Source organism: Danio rerio, chromosome 13 (genome assembly GCF_049306965.1).
Source record: "Danio rerio strain Tuebingen ecotype United States chromosome 13, GRCz12tu, whole genome shotgun sequence".
Lineage (NCBI taxonomy): Eukaryota > Metazoa > Chordata > Actinopteri > Cypriniformes > Danionidae > Danio > Danio rerio.
The window spans coordinates 42917501-42932545 of NC_133188.1; the positions used below are offsets into that span (position 1 = coordinate 42917501).

The 15045-nt window shown below is 32.3% G+C and overlaps 1 protein-coding gene across 3 annotated transcripts in view; it reads right to left on the reverse strand.

The window, feature by feature from the left end:
- slc35f3b (solute carrier family 35 member F3b) overlaps window positions 1–15045 on the reverse strand; it is a 162535-nt gene that overhangs the window by 63981 nt on the left and 83509 nt on the right. The window contains exon 1 of one of the 3 annotated variants that reach the window (XM_021480892.3): window positions 13162–13299. The exons of the other annotated variants lie outside the window; for them this stretch is intronic. The gene's annotated coding sequence lies outside the window, so the exon portion shown is untranslated. Of the gene's footprint in view, window positions 1–13161; window positions 13300–15045 lie in introns of those variants that run through there. 3 annotated transcript variants of the gene reach the window in all.

Sequence of the window (15045 nt, forward strand, 5' to 3'; positions counted from 1 at the left end):
CACTCTGAAAGCGCATGTCAGTTTGGCTTGGACAAGCACTAGTCACTTTTAACACATGAGAGAGGGTTCTTTTGCTGTGCTTGTGTTTAAGGAAGCGTGGCTCTAGATGGCAGGGGAGGGACTTTGATTTAGAGATTTATGCTGAGATGTTAGCATTGCGGAAAATCACCTACTGCACCTTTAAGGGGGCTAATAATTTCCTTAAAATGGCGTTAAACAAATTAAAAACTGCTTTTATTCTAGCTGAAATAAAACAAATAAGACTTTCCCTAGAATAAAAAATAAAATCAGACATACTGTAAAAATGTCCTTGCTCTGTTAAACATCATTTAGGAAATATTTAAAAAGTGAAAAAAAATTCAAAGAGGGGCTAATAATTCTGACTTCAACTGTATATCTTTTTTGCTGTGCATGGTTCTCTTCTCTCCGCTGCCTTTCCGACTGGTTTCATTATGAGCGTACAAGTGCGTTGAACCAGGTGTCAAAACATGGAAGTTTGCCGGAGTGTTGGTGAAGTCCATTTAAACCAAACAGGAAGATCGTTTGGAGAGTCTCCTCTCTTCCGGATTGTTTTGTTTATTTGTGAAAACTTACGTTACATTTGCTCTGCGATATTGTCGAATTTAACAATGAATGTTGACTATTAAACTATTGACATTAATGTATGGAGATGCAGTTTTCTCATGTTTTGTGGTCAGTGGGGAGTAAAGTGAATGCTGTTAAATTTGTTTTAATTTATGTGCAGTAAGAGGGTTTAATACTTAGTTAGTTGTTGAGTTTTTATTTGTTATTTTGGCTTTACCTCCGCAAGATTTTTATGTCTCCTTTAAAGTAAAATTGTCAAATAAATTTGACTTTACGTTATATCTTTTGTCAATCGTCTTTGTTGTTGTTTTCCTTTTAAAGGGGAGATGAGACTCCGGGCTCCTTATTAATTTTGGAGGTGTCCAATTAAATTAAATTAAATTAAATTAAATTAAATTAAATTAAATTAAATTAAATTTAATTTAATTTAATTTAATTTAATTTAATTTAATTTATGGGTCTGGCTTGCTTTGTGGAGCCATACAACGTTTGGAGAACGTAACAAACTGAATTCAATAAGTTCAGCAGACTAAAGTGCAGTTTTGAATACTTTGGTTAGGTGAACTGGGCTGAACTAGTGGTTTATTCATTCATTTTCTTGTCGGCTTAATCCCTTTATTAATCCGGGGTCGCCACAGCGGAATGAACCGCCAACTTATCCAGCAAGTTTTTACGCAGCGGATGCCCTTCCAACCGCAACCCATCTCTGGGAAACATCCACACACACATTCACACACACACTCATACGGACAATTTAGCCAACCTAATTCGCCTGTACCGCATGTCTTTGGACTGTGGGGGAAACCGGAGCACCCGGAGGAAACCCAAGCAAAGGCAGGGAGAACATGCAAACTCCACACAGAAACGCCAACTGAGCCGAGGTTCGAACCAGCGTCCTTCTTTCAGCGACCTACTGCGCCACTGCCTCGCCACTAATAAAAATTTTCTAAATAAGCAAATTTTATAAGTTGCGTCAACAAAAGATTTTTTACAGTAAAGTGAAACTGTAGTCACACATAATGCACATTATACACACATTCACCTGTCTCGGTCTGTGACAGACAAAAGTTTGGGCTATTCTTAGACATTCTTTTTCATAAGAGCACAAATTTGGCCTTGTTTTACCCAAACCGTCTATGTTTAGACATCTAGTAAACACAAAATTAATATTGTTAGTCAGATGCATGCCATTAAAATAACAAACTGGTCATTATATTCTTGCAAAAAAAAAAGAAAATCTGTTTGGATCTGATAAAGAAAATGCCACAAGAGGCCTTTAAAAAGCATACTACAAATCAGCACATGCAAAAAAAGCATTCAAGTTTACAAAGAACACTTATATTACCGCAGTCATTTGCATACTGTGGGGGAACTGTGCGTGTGTGTTTGTTGCTGGGAAGCTCACCATTATTTGAGTGGGTGGAGGGAAAGCCTCGCTCTGTCACGACAACTGATCTATTATTTACTACACACCGAAGAAAAGAAGCAACTGCATTCTTGAACGTGACTCTCCAGGTTGCAGGAGTGCATTCTCACTGTTCAGATGCCTTTAGAACTACACTTTCATCATTATATAGGTGAAGGCTGTATTGAAAATTCATTCGAGCATAATCAATGAAGGCGGTGAAAGGAGAGATTGTAATATGGATGAGCATGCAAAACATCAGAGATCCTCCCACACTTCAGAGCTCCTCCTCGAGTCACACGTGTGGGCAGAAACACTGAGCGCTGCCTCTGTGGAGGCTGGAGGGGCTTTTTCTTATCCTATGACTGTTAAAGGGGGAGTTCACGAGCTAAATTTCTTCATGTTTATCCAAACCTTTATGGTATTTAAAACATTTGGAAAAACATGACATGAATAATACTTTACTTAATTTGAGCAATCTAAAAAAAAAAAAAACACAAAAGGTTATTAAGGAATATTCATCTAAAGAAAAAAGTGGTGTTCCAAACCTGTTTGAGTTTATTTCTTCTGTTAAACACAAAGCAAAAGTCATTTACTAAAATAGTATATTTTGTTCATACTTGCTATGATCACCAGCGATCTAGCTCTAGCAGATCGCTGGAAAACACTAATCCAGCCATTCACCCTGCTTTGCATCTCACAGCTAAAACAGTTTACCAATGAACACTGATCACTATGACACAGCAGCAGCACATTAGACACACTATTTAACCATCACACTCACACACACAGATTGCGGGATTTTCAGTGTTTCTCAAATCCAAGAGTGCTTAGAACGTACTTGTGTTCTTGTGAAGACTGGTCTTGCTAAGGTACCGCAGAAGAACAAACTTGGGATATAGCTGCGTCCCAAATGGCACACTATACACTATGCACTCATGCACTCTGTACTAATGCACTTACACACTCAACAGGATAGTATATGTATGTAGTGGCGTTCCAAATGGCACACTAATGTTTTTTTACTAAGCGGAAACTCAAACTGTTTCCCTGATGACGTTTGACGGTTGCCAAATCAGTGAAATAAACGACGAATTATCAAATAATACCTGCCGTGAGTATTGCTGCATTCACCATCGGGAGGCACTATAATCACTCTCGTAGGAGAATTTTGCTTTCACCATTCAAAATAAATAAAGTTATTCAACATGTGCATCGGATAGCTCCGCCCCCTCCGCTACGTAAGCAAACCTGCGGTCGTTGAGTGTGTGAAGTGTCCATCATTTTAGCGGCTGAATGAGTGCATCATTCAGTGCTGCATTCTTCCTGATGGTCACATGACCACGCATTTAAGATTTTCATTGTGAATGTTTACTTTCACTGCCTCATTTAGGGAAACTCCAGAGATGAATAAGTTATATCTCTGAACTTTAATATTCAACAGCTATAAAGTATAATGCTGTGCTTCCCAACTCTGGGGCTTCTGGGACTTTTCGAGCGAGTTTTGCGCTCAAGTCTGCATTGACGCATCCTCGATTTCAAGAACACATCCAGGATCTTTCACGCATCCTCCATTCTTGCAGTCCTGAGATTTTGGAACTGAACTTTGGCAGTTGATGATGACGTTACATGATAACACGAGGACGCAAGATCGCTGAAGAACGCATATTGAGAAACAGCCATTGTTTCATGTCAGGAACTTTTCCAAGCCACTTTTTTTTTCCTGGTTGTTTTGTTCCTGTCTGGTTTGTTTTTTCCTTCCTGTTTTTGGATTATGATTGCATTCTCTCTGCCCTAACCATTGCTGTCTGCTTCTTCTGACCTATGCCTGTATGACTATCCAAATGAATAGCTGTTTTTGGATTTCCACCTCCGTTGCTACACCATCAATTATTAAAATACTATGGTTGTCAATAGCTGCTTTTTCCCAACATTCCTCAGAATATAACTGTTTGTGTTCAAAGGAAAAAAAAAAAAAAAAAAAAAAAAAAACGTTTAGAACCTCTTGAGTGTGAAAATGGTGAGGAAATGTTTTGTTCTTTGGTACTGTTTCTATCCCTTTAAAAAATCTCACTTTAGAATGCACTTATGCTATTAAAATGTTTTTCCCTATTTATTTGTGTTTTTGAATTGCATTATGGGTCCTTGATTTTCCTACAACAACTTTTGGATGTTAAAAAATCAGTAGTTTGATATACGTATTGTGTGAGTTGGTGTTGTGAATTATGAAGCAAAAACCTAGTGATAAACTGCCAGTACTCTTTCTGTTATTTAATCCCCTATATATTATTTCTAAAGCTATATAGTTTCTACAAAAAAGTCAATAAAAGTCACTTTGTAAACTGCTTAGTTGATTTTTCAATATCAAAATTCAGTCATAATGCAATACATGTCCTTATATAGACAGAGAAATACTGTGAATAACGATATACAGATGACATTTTTACAGTGTATATAGATTATACACAAGGTGCAATGATATTCTGCAAAAAGTGACTCAATACATTTATAATGCTACAAAAGATTTCTTAATTTCCTTTTTATTCGCAGCAGAATACTGAATAAACATTGAGCAGCGCTGTGTAAAGCGATTAGTTGACTTTACTTAAAAAGGTGAGTAAACCTGTGGCTTTAATTGATTAGTTGACTTTCTTTCTAAAAGGAGTAAATCTGTTGCCCTAAAATTATTAAGGAAATCAATCATGTGCATAGTTCCAGGTTAAGAGGAGTTTCCTCACTTTTTTAAAGTACAGTCAACTTATGGCGTTTAAGGTAACTGGTTTCCTCACTTTTTTTAAAGTAACGTAATCTCTTTTAACGTAATACTGTGTAGTTTTCCGCATTGCAACATGCTGGCAAGGTATGTTCGTGCATTTAAACAGAACAGATTTATTATTATATATATATATATATATATATATATATATATATATATATATATATATATATATATATATATTTTTTTTTTTTTTTTTTAGTCAGTAAATACATTTAGACACTGAAGGATGATACAATTAATTTCAAGCAAAATATTCCCAAAAAAGTACAACCTTCAAAATTTCAACTAGATTTTTCTATTTTTTTGCTTCTCTAGATTTTTCCTCCTCTTTAAATTTGTATTTAATATTTTTTTATGACATTTAAATTTGTGTGGTTTTTGGACCGTTGTCATAAGTTATCATAAATGTTTGTTAGATAAGCTCCATATTTGGCTTCAGAACTGACTAATCTAATGTATACAAGTATAATATTATATAGCTTCATATTTAAATTATGAATTTAAAAAGATAGAATTGCAAGGGGTGTGCTTATATATGCTGGGCACTGTATATTATGAAATAAAAATATATTTCTTTGCCATTCAGTGCAGTGGAAATTCTCTAAACTGGGATTAAAACAAAGACTACAGAATAATGTTTTACTAGAAAATATGATTTCACCCTTTTTTTTTAGGATTTACCACAATGATCTTCTATCTACAGTAGTAGATGCTTGTAGGAACAACAGACAATTAAATAATCCGAATACTGATACATCTGAGGTAACAAAAAATAATAATAATGGGGTCAGTCGATTGAAATAGCAATCAATAGCTTTCATTAGTTTGAAAAATGGTGGTCTGTTCATAAAACATTCATTTTAATTCCCACACATGAATTATGTCACTTCCATTCACTATAATGCAATCTTAACTGATACAAGGAAAAAACTCATTTAACTATTTACAAATTTTCCTCTATAATTGTACTATTTTAACATTATTTATGATTTAATATGATACAGACTTATTTTAAATGATGTGGGGAAGGATTTGTGTTATAATTGTCCTGTCAGGGCAGGTCAAACATCATACAAACCTCAGAAAATTATGATTTCATTTTAAATGTATTAATTTCATCCTGCTGACTTTTTCCAGCCTCTAAGAAAAGAGCTGATGCAAGTAAAACAACAGAGAAACCAAACTCCATCAAAGTGTCTGATGAGGCGTGCTGAAACTAACAGTCTTCAGTACTTTTTCATATTAAAATCTGCAGGTCAGGTCAGCAGGAAGATGAATGAAACAGTTCAGTGAGCAAGTCCAATAAATGACATCCTTATACTGTCACTCATAATGATAACAATAACAACACTGGAGCAGTTACATCTGCTGTAAGACAACGTGAACAATATTCGGTTTATTTAAGACAAATGCAATGATGAACAACCTCCCTTTTATCTTAATGGAAAACGCTCACCCTCACAGGTAAACATACAGCACATTAGCAATTTATTTAACCTATTTATCATGGAGAAATATTTGTATTACTTTTTATTGATACTAATAATAGCTTTTTTGTGTACATTGAAATTGAAAATAAAACCATCATTAACAAAACTGTAAAATAAAATGAAATCATTGTATTTTAAAATAAACATATCAACAAAATAGCAGCAATAAAACTACCATCATTTACAAATAAAAAGGAAAATGAAAATAAATAAAATCATTAAAATAAAACTGATAATTAAAATGTTTAGTAATCTTACAAATAAACTGTATAAATACCTATATTAAATATTATGATGATAATATTTGTATCAATTAAAACATTACATCATTACAAAAAAAATTATTATTCTTTATAAATGATATAAACCCAACTGTATTAGAATTTAAGTTTAAATGACTAAAATAATAATAATTACAAACTTTTACATCTAATACATTTGATATTCATAATTAAATTATTTGCATAGAATAAATTATGATAAACAACAACAACAATGATAATAATATTCCAGAGATCTGGATTAAAACTATTACATAAATGCCAATTATTTAATCTATATGGCCTCTAAACTATAATGAATCTCTTTCACAATTTACTATTTCAACATTACAGACACATTTTTAAGCCTTATTTAATGCCACTCTGCAAACATGTCAGCTTTTATTGTGTAAAAACTGCTGAAGGATGTAAATCATAATCATACTGTCTCCTTTACTGCTGTTTTGCTCAGATCTCAAACTGTGAGCGTAATCCTTCACAAATGGCCACATTTATGCTTTCATATGCAACAGTGTTGTATTTTGAGTGAGACAATATAAATAAAAGATCTGTTTATATATATATATATATATATATATATATATATATATATATATATATATATATATATATATATATATATATATATATATACATACATATATATATACACATATATATACATATATATATATATATATATATATATATATATATATATATATATATATATATATATATATATATATATATATATTTGTAAGAAGTGTTATACTGTACCTGATTTCTATTGCTTTTTATATAAGAGATGTTTGTTCTACTGTACCTCTATATATCAGTGTTCTTTTCTTCTGTATCTCTCATAAGTAATGATATCTCACATATAGTGGGCTCATCATTAAAATAACAATGCAAAGTTAAAGACTATAATCATTAAAACAACAGGGACATCTGCTGGGAGAACACATACATAGATATTAATGAATAAATGAATGAATGAATGAATTAAAAAGTATATAATGTTTAGTTAAATTCTGATTTATTAATTTATAGGAAATGTAACATATTTAAAATCAAAATAAAAAAACATTACAAAATGATGTTTGTCTTTATTATTTTTTAACATTCACATTGTGCATAATTAATGACATACACTGTTTTTAATCATGCAAATTAAATTATTAATAATATTTTTGAATGATTATACAGAGATAATTTTATTTTAATACTGTTTATGTAACAAACTATTATTAATTATTTCTATAAGAAAAAATAAAATTTAATGTAATAATAATAATAATAATAATAATAATAGTAATAATAATAATAATAATAATAATAATAATAATGGACTTATTATATCTAAATTATTGTTTACAAATAAATTGAAAATTGTATATTTAAAATTAATTCTAACTACTATGCAAGTAGTGTAAAATAGTAACCAAACTTTTTAATGTTATAAAATAGCCTTGGCATTTTTTTTCTGTAAAAAAAAACAAAAAAAAAAAACATTTGTAAATCAATCTGATTTGATGTAATTCAATGTAAAGACAAATTATTCCTTCAATCAATGAAACATATTGTACACACTCCACACATTATTCAGTAATCCGATGTATTCCTGCGTAAAAACAATCATTAACATGTTAGGAAAATGCCATAGTATTACTTGCTGGTTTCTTGCATTATCACTGCAATATAGCAGTATTTTCTAAAGCTACTGTATGGTTAGCTTTCCAAACAGTAGTAGTCTAGTACTAGTACGTTGACTGATGCAGCAGCAGGGGGCGCTGTGGACTCATAGTGTGGAATCTCCGGAGAAACAAACAACTGAGATCAAATCCAAGGAAAAACATAAAGCAACTAATATAACAGGACAGAAGTGTCTGACTGCACTGTGATATGAAGTAGTGGAGCTTATCAAGTCTAAGTAGCTAAAAGAGACGGAGAGAGAGAGAGAGAGAGAGAGAGAGAGAGAGAGAGAGAGAGAGAGAGAGAGAGAGAGAGAGAGAGAGAGAGAGAGAGAGAGAGAGAGAGAGAGAGAGAGAGAGACTTTAGACTTTTAACAACTCTTTAATTACAACAGTTCAAAAACTGTATCAGTTTAAAAACAATTACAGCTTATTACAAAAACATGTATATACACACAAAAAAATAATAAAAAATAAACAATAACACACAAAATAAATAATAATAAAACAATGATAAAAAACTAATACCACCAAGTTTACAGCAATATATCACAACCTCCTTCTTCATTAGGTTGACATAAAATATTTTCAACACCCCATACAAGAAAGAAAGAATCAACATCATTCACCAATTCATAATATTTATACTCCATTACTAGCCTGCTTTTTACCAATATTCTGAACAAGTCCAAAGGATCAGTATTGCTGTCTAACAGTATTTTATTTTTTCTTGTCAACCATACTGCCAGTTTTGCCTTACCTAATAGAAAATTTGTTAAAACAATTTTTTTCTTATTTAAAGCATTGTATTTTGGTCCAAAGATAAAAAGACTATTAGTAAAAATGAAACCAAAGTTCTGACACAAGTCTCTCAACATGTCAAACAATCTAAAAAGCCTTGAACATCCAATAAATAGGTGAGCCATTGTTTCTGAAAGGCCACAAAATATGCATTTATCTCCTTGTACCGGATTTAGATGATTCTTATAACGATTTGTTGCCAATATCCAATGAGAGATCCGCCATTGTAAATCTCCGCTTCTTTTTTCAATTGGTACTTTATATAATGACCTCCAACATCCTTTTGGAGTGGTACCAATTTCAACAAAATTTCCCCATTTGGTTTCTGGAATTTCTCTCAAAGATTTTAAATTTAAAAATTTAACACAAAGACAATAGAATGACTTTTTAGATATTTCATCAAAGAAACCAAGTTGCGGTGTTTTAAATGAAAGTAATCTAGTATCATCCTCCTGCCAATCTTCTAAATTTACTTTTACACTAATCCTGGGAAATACAGTCTTAGTTACTTCTGTTTGCAATGGTACTACAGGAAACAATTTTTGAACCTCATATAACAATTTTTCAATAAACCTAACAGAGTGAACATTGATTTTCTCAGCAAGTTTTTCTGCAGAAATCCAACTATCCTGTATTCTTAAATGACAAATTTTGCATATTCCTGCTTGAATTAATCTTGTAGAACAAGCCTTTGATTTCAAAATCTCAACCAATAAAGGATTATAAACTAATGGTTCCTCAAGTACCCATTCTTGTGTTACTTCGGTCAGTTCTCTTTTAACTATAAATATTTGCCATGCATTTAGAACTGATGTATAAAAAGAAGAAAGCCCATTAAGATCAATATCTTTCAAATTCATTAAAAAAAGGTGTCTGTTCAAATTCATCCGTCCCACTCTGTTTAATAAGGTGCAAGCAATAGCAGTCCAGTTTAGAGACTTTTGATAAAGGAGTTTTTGTGCAGTCTGCAATCTGAAAGCAGCTACTTTGGACTTAATGTCCATGAGGCCTTGACCACCCTCATTTAATTGTAGATACAATATTGTCTCTTTTAGCCAATGGTTTCCATTCCAGAAAAAATCTATGAACACTTTTTGAATTTCTCTAATAAAACCATCTGGTGGATTTAACACAATTAATTTATGCCATAGAACAGATGCAGCAAGGTTATTTATAACCAGTACTCTACCCCTATACGAAAGTTGTGGTAAAATCCAATTCCATTTTGATAATCTATTACACACTTTTTCTTTAACATTTTCCCAATTATTTCTTTGATACGATTCGGATCCCAAAAAAATACCTAAATACTTAAAACCATGTTTTTTCCATTTTACATTTTCAGGAATAACAGGTAACCTCATTATACTTTTTTCATTGCACCAAAAAGCCTCTGTTTTAATCCAATTTAACTTTGCAGATGAAGCCCTCTCAAATAAAGAGATGCTGTTTTTAACAACATCAACATCTTTTTGATTTTTTACTAAAACAGCGATGTCATCTGCATAAGCTATTACTTTAACTGAATTGCATATATCATCAAGTTTAAAATCAGACAAATTATCTCTTAATAAACACAGTAATGGTTCTACTGCCAAAGCATAAAGCTGGCCTGATAAAGGGCATCCTTGTCTTATGCCTTTAAATATTCTTACTGGTTTACTTAAGCTACCACCTATTTTTAAAACACATGAAGCATTTGTGTATAAAAGTTTGATCCAAGAAATAAAAACATTTCCAAAACCAAAAGCTCTCATAGTTTCAAATAAAAAACCATGGTCCACTCTATCGAATGCTTTCTCTTGATCTAAAAACAAAAAACCAACATTCACATCATTTAGTTTAGAATAATCTAAAATGTCTCTTACCATGAAAATGTTGTCATAAATTGTTCTATCTGGGATACAATAGGATTGATCTGGGTGTATTAAATCACCAAGTACTGTCTTTAACCTATTAGCCAACACTTTGGCCATTAACTTATAATCAGTAGTTAAAACAGACACAGGCCTCCAGTTTTTAAGATCACTCAAATCCCCCTTTTTTGGCAAAAGTGTTAAGACAGCTCTTTGACAACTTGTAGGAAGACTTTTTTCTTTAAAACATTCTTGAATCACTTCATAAAAATCATTTCCAATAATATTCCACATAGACTTGTAAAAATCAATAGACAGTCCATCAATTCCCGGGGCTCGACCCGTTTTCATCTGTTTTACTGCATCCATTAATTCTTGATATGGTATAGCACTGTCCAAAAACTTACGCTGTGTTTCAGTAAGAGTAGGGATTTTTTCCATTATTTGTGACATGCACTCAATATTAGTTTCTTCCTTCTTGTACAAGTCTGAATAAAAATCCACTGCAATCTTTCTCATTTTTTCTGGATCAAAAGTCTTTAGTCCTTTAGGGGTCTTCAAACAGTACATTTCATTTTGTTTTTTTGACACTTTTTCTAAATTAAAAAAATAAGAAGTAGGAGCATCCATCTCGTGCAATGACATAAACCGAGATCTTATCAAAGCACCTTTGGCCCGCACTTGCAATAATGATTTTAAATCTTGATTTTTTTTACTTAAAAAGACTGCTGAAGATGAATCAGAATGCTGTATCATGCCAGACGTAATATGACAGATTTCATGCTCTATTTCCGAAATTTTTTGTTTTATTTTTCTTGTTGAAAACCATGTATATTGTTGACAGAAAATTTTTATTTGAATCTTTCCTAACTCCCACCATTGTAATAAATTTTTAAAATCTTTTTTCCTAAAACTCCACTCCTCCCAAAATAATTTGAATTTTTCATAAAACTGTTTTTCTTTCAATAAAGCAGTATTCAATTTCCAATAAGGGCTTTTAAAATTAGATTGTGTTAAAACAATACTGACTGTAATTAAATTATGGTCTGATAAACAACAGGGAAAGATATTGCACCCACTTACTCTGTTTTTATCACTACACTTTACATAAAACCGATCAAGTCTTGCTACACTAATCATTCCCAGATTTATTTTAGTCCATGTATAATGTTTTATTTCCGCATTTTGGTCTCGCCACACATCTATCAAATCATTCTGAATTATGAAACTTTTTAAAAAGGATGCCGATGCAGGATGTGGTTCTTGATTGTTTCTATCTAAAAGAAAATTAAGAGTGCAATTCCAATCTCCTCCCACAATTAGAAATCCTTCCAAAGTATAACTATTTAAAAAATCTTTTAATTTCTTAAATACTGCTAATTTTTCTGAGCATTTATTGGGAGCATAGATATTTATAAATTCAAAGAGTTGATTGTTTACTTTAGCTTTTACCAACATAATACGTCCTTTCTCTATTTCTACTTCTGATATAATATTTATATTTAAGTACTTTGAGAACAAAATAGCTACCCCTGCGCTGATATTTGTACCATGACTAAATACAGTTTTTCCTTCCCACCATAACTTAATCTCAGATTCATTCTTTTGATCACTATGAGTTTCTTGTAAAAAAGTTACATGGGTATCTTTAAGTTTAAGAAATTCAACAAGTAAAGCTCTTTTACTCCCATCCCTCATCCCATTTATGTTTAATGATCCTACTTTAAGAATCTGCATTGCAGGGAAGATAGAAAGGGAAAACAGGAAATAACAGGTAAGTAAAACAAAAATAAAAATAGATCCCTCTCCCATGTGATTTACTTTTTTCGTTTTGACACTCTTCCTTGTTCTTCTTGAGCTTTGCGTAACGTTGTTACAAACTTACTCAATCGGAATCGTTTTTGTTTTGAAAGTACCTCATAGCCCACATTCTTCTGAGCAATCAGCACCGATTTAATAAATTTATTGCTATCGGGAAAGTGCTTAACTATGTCAGTCTTTTTTCCTTTAGTTGAATCTAAAAAAGCATTCAATTCTTCTACCGAATAAACATCATCCAACGACTGACTACACTCAATTTCCGAAAACTCTGAACAGTTATCATCGCAGTCCTCCATATTTTCATCACTATTTTCATTCTCTGCAATCACCTCCGACTCTAAACAACTCTCTTTTAAAACTACACTGCCACCGACACCATCATTTTCCTTATCAACAGCCGTATTTTCCTTCAAAACAGACGGGCTTACAGCATTGTCACCGGCACTCAGAGTTGAAGTAAACGCACTTACCTCTAACGTTGAACTTGAGCCTTCGGCACTTTGCTCGGTTGTAAAACCAACTTCTGAAACAACGCTGGGTTCATCTAGCATCCCTGAACTGATACCATTAATGCCGGTGTTACGGTTTAACTGGTGACCGTGTTAACTGGTGTCCCTTTCCAGATGTAAGCTATTCACGTTTGCAGATTGGCAGATTCGTCACTTTTTCACAGCAACAAAACATGTCCATACCAAATAAAGATTCTTATTACTTGGTGTCAGTGTCATTGTGTGCATTATTGATTTTAATATCTGTGTAGCAGAACAGTATTTAACCAAAGTAAATAAAAAAAAAAATAGAATTTACATGTCATTAACAGGATTCGAACCCGTGTAGTGAAAAGGTTTAGCACATGTATCCATCAACTTATCTAACTGAGCTACCCAGAACTACAATCGAAGCGGTCTGTTTTAATATATTTGTCAATTAAAACATGCCTTGCTGTGATAGTGGACCCGTGTTAACATGTTTCCATCGATGTTAACATGTTTACATGTTGTTTAGTTACATGTACTCGCGTTAACGTGTTTCTACAAACTTTCCCGCTGATAGAATAGCTCTATGTTACTAAACGATGCTTCATCAGTTGCTCAAACCATGTTTTTTCTTAGTTCTAGACTCATGTCTACCTGTGCCTTTGGAGTCGTGTTAACTCGTGACCCATGCTCATACATGTAACGTAAATAAAGATTTTATCCAAAAAAATTATTACAATGACGATATTATTATGCAACATATTATGCCTAATATATGTAATATATATTTCATATATAATATTATGCAACATAATATTAGAATATTATGCAATCAGAATATAATAGTCCCATTGACTCGTGTTAGTCTGTGTCTACAAAGTTACACGAGCTGATATTTTCTCAGAATAGCTAAATGACTACGTTGTTCCGCTAAATAACGTTATAAATCGCAGTCCCCCCATTTTATTTTAAAGAGAATTAAAAAAAATCAGGCATAAACAAAACTCGTATGTGGATTCGAACCTACTAACAAAAGAGACGCATGAAAGGAACATACGTTCTAACTAATTGAGCTATCAAGCATTGATGTAGGCTTAGCAGCTTATAGTAATTTTATCGTATGTAGCCAAATCATGTTCATAAGTACCTTGATACAGATGTGACCAAGATCATACATTGAAATGTTGCAATTTTCAATTAATATTCTGTTGCATAATATTATATATGAAATATATATTACATATATTAGACATAATATGTTGCATAATAATATCGTCATTGTATTCATTTTTTTTGGATAAAATCTTTATTTACGTTACATGTATGAGCATGGGTCACGAGTTAACACGACTCCAAAGGCACAGGTAGACATGAGTCTAGAACTAAGAAAAAACATGGTTTGAGCAACTGATGAAGCATCGTTTAGTAACATAGAGCTATTCTATCAGCGGGAAAGTTTGTAGAAACACGTTAACGCGAGTACATGTAACTAAACAACATGTAAACATGTTAACATCGATGGAAACATGTTAACACGGGTCCACTATCACAGCAAGGCATGTTTTAATTGACAAATATATTAAAACAGACCGCTTCGATTGTAGTTCTGGGTAGCTCAGTTAGATAAGTTGATTGATACGTGTGCTAAACCTTTTCACTACACGGGTTCGAATCCTGTTAATGACATGTAAATTCTATTTTTTTTTTTTATTTACTTTGGTTATATACTGTTCTGCTACACAGATATTAAAATCAATAATGCACACAATGACACTGACACCAAGTAATAAGAATCTTTATTTGGTATGGACATGTTTTGTTGCTGTGAAAAAGTGACGAATCTGCCAATCTGCAAACGTGAATAGCTTACATCTGGAA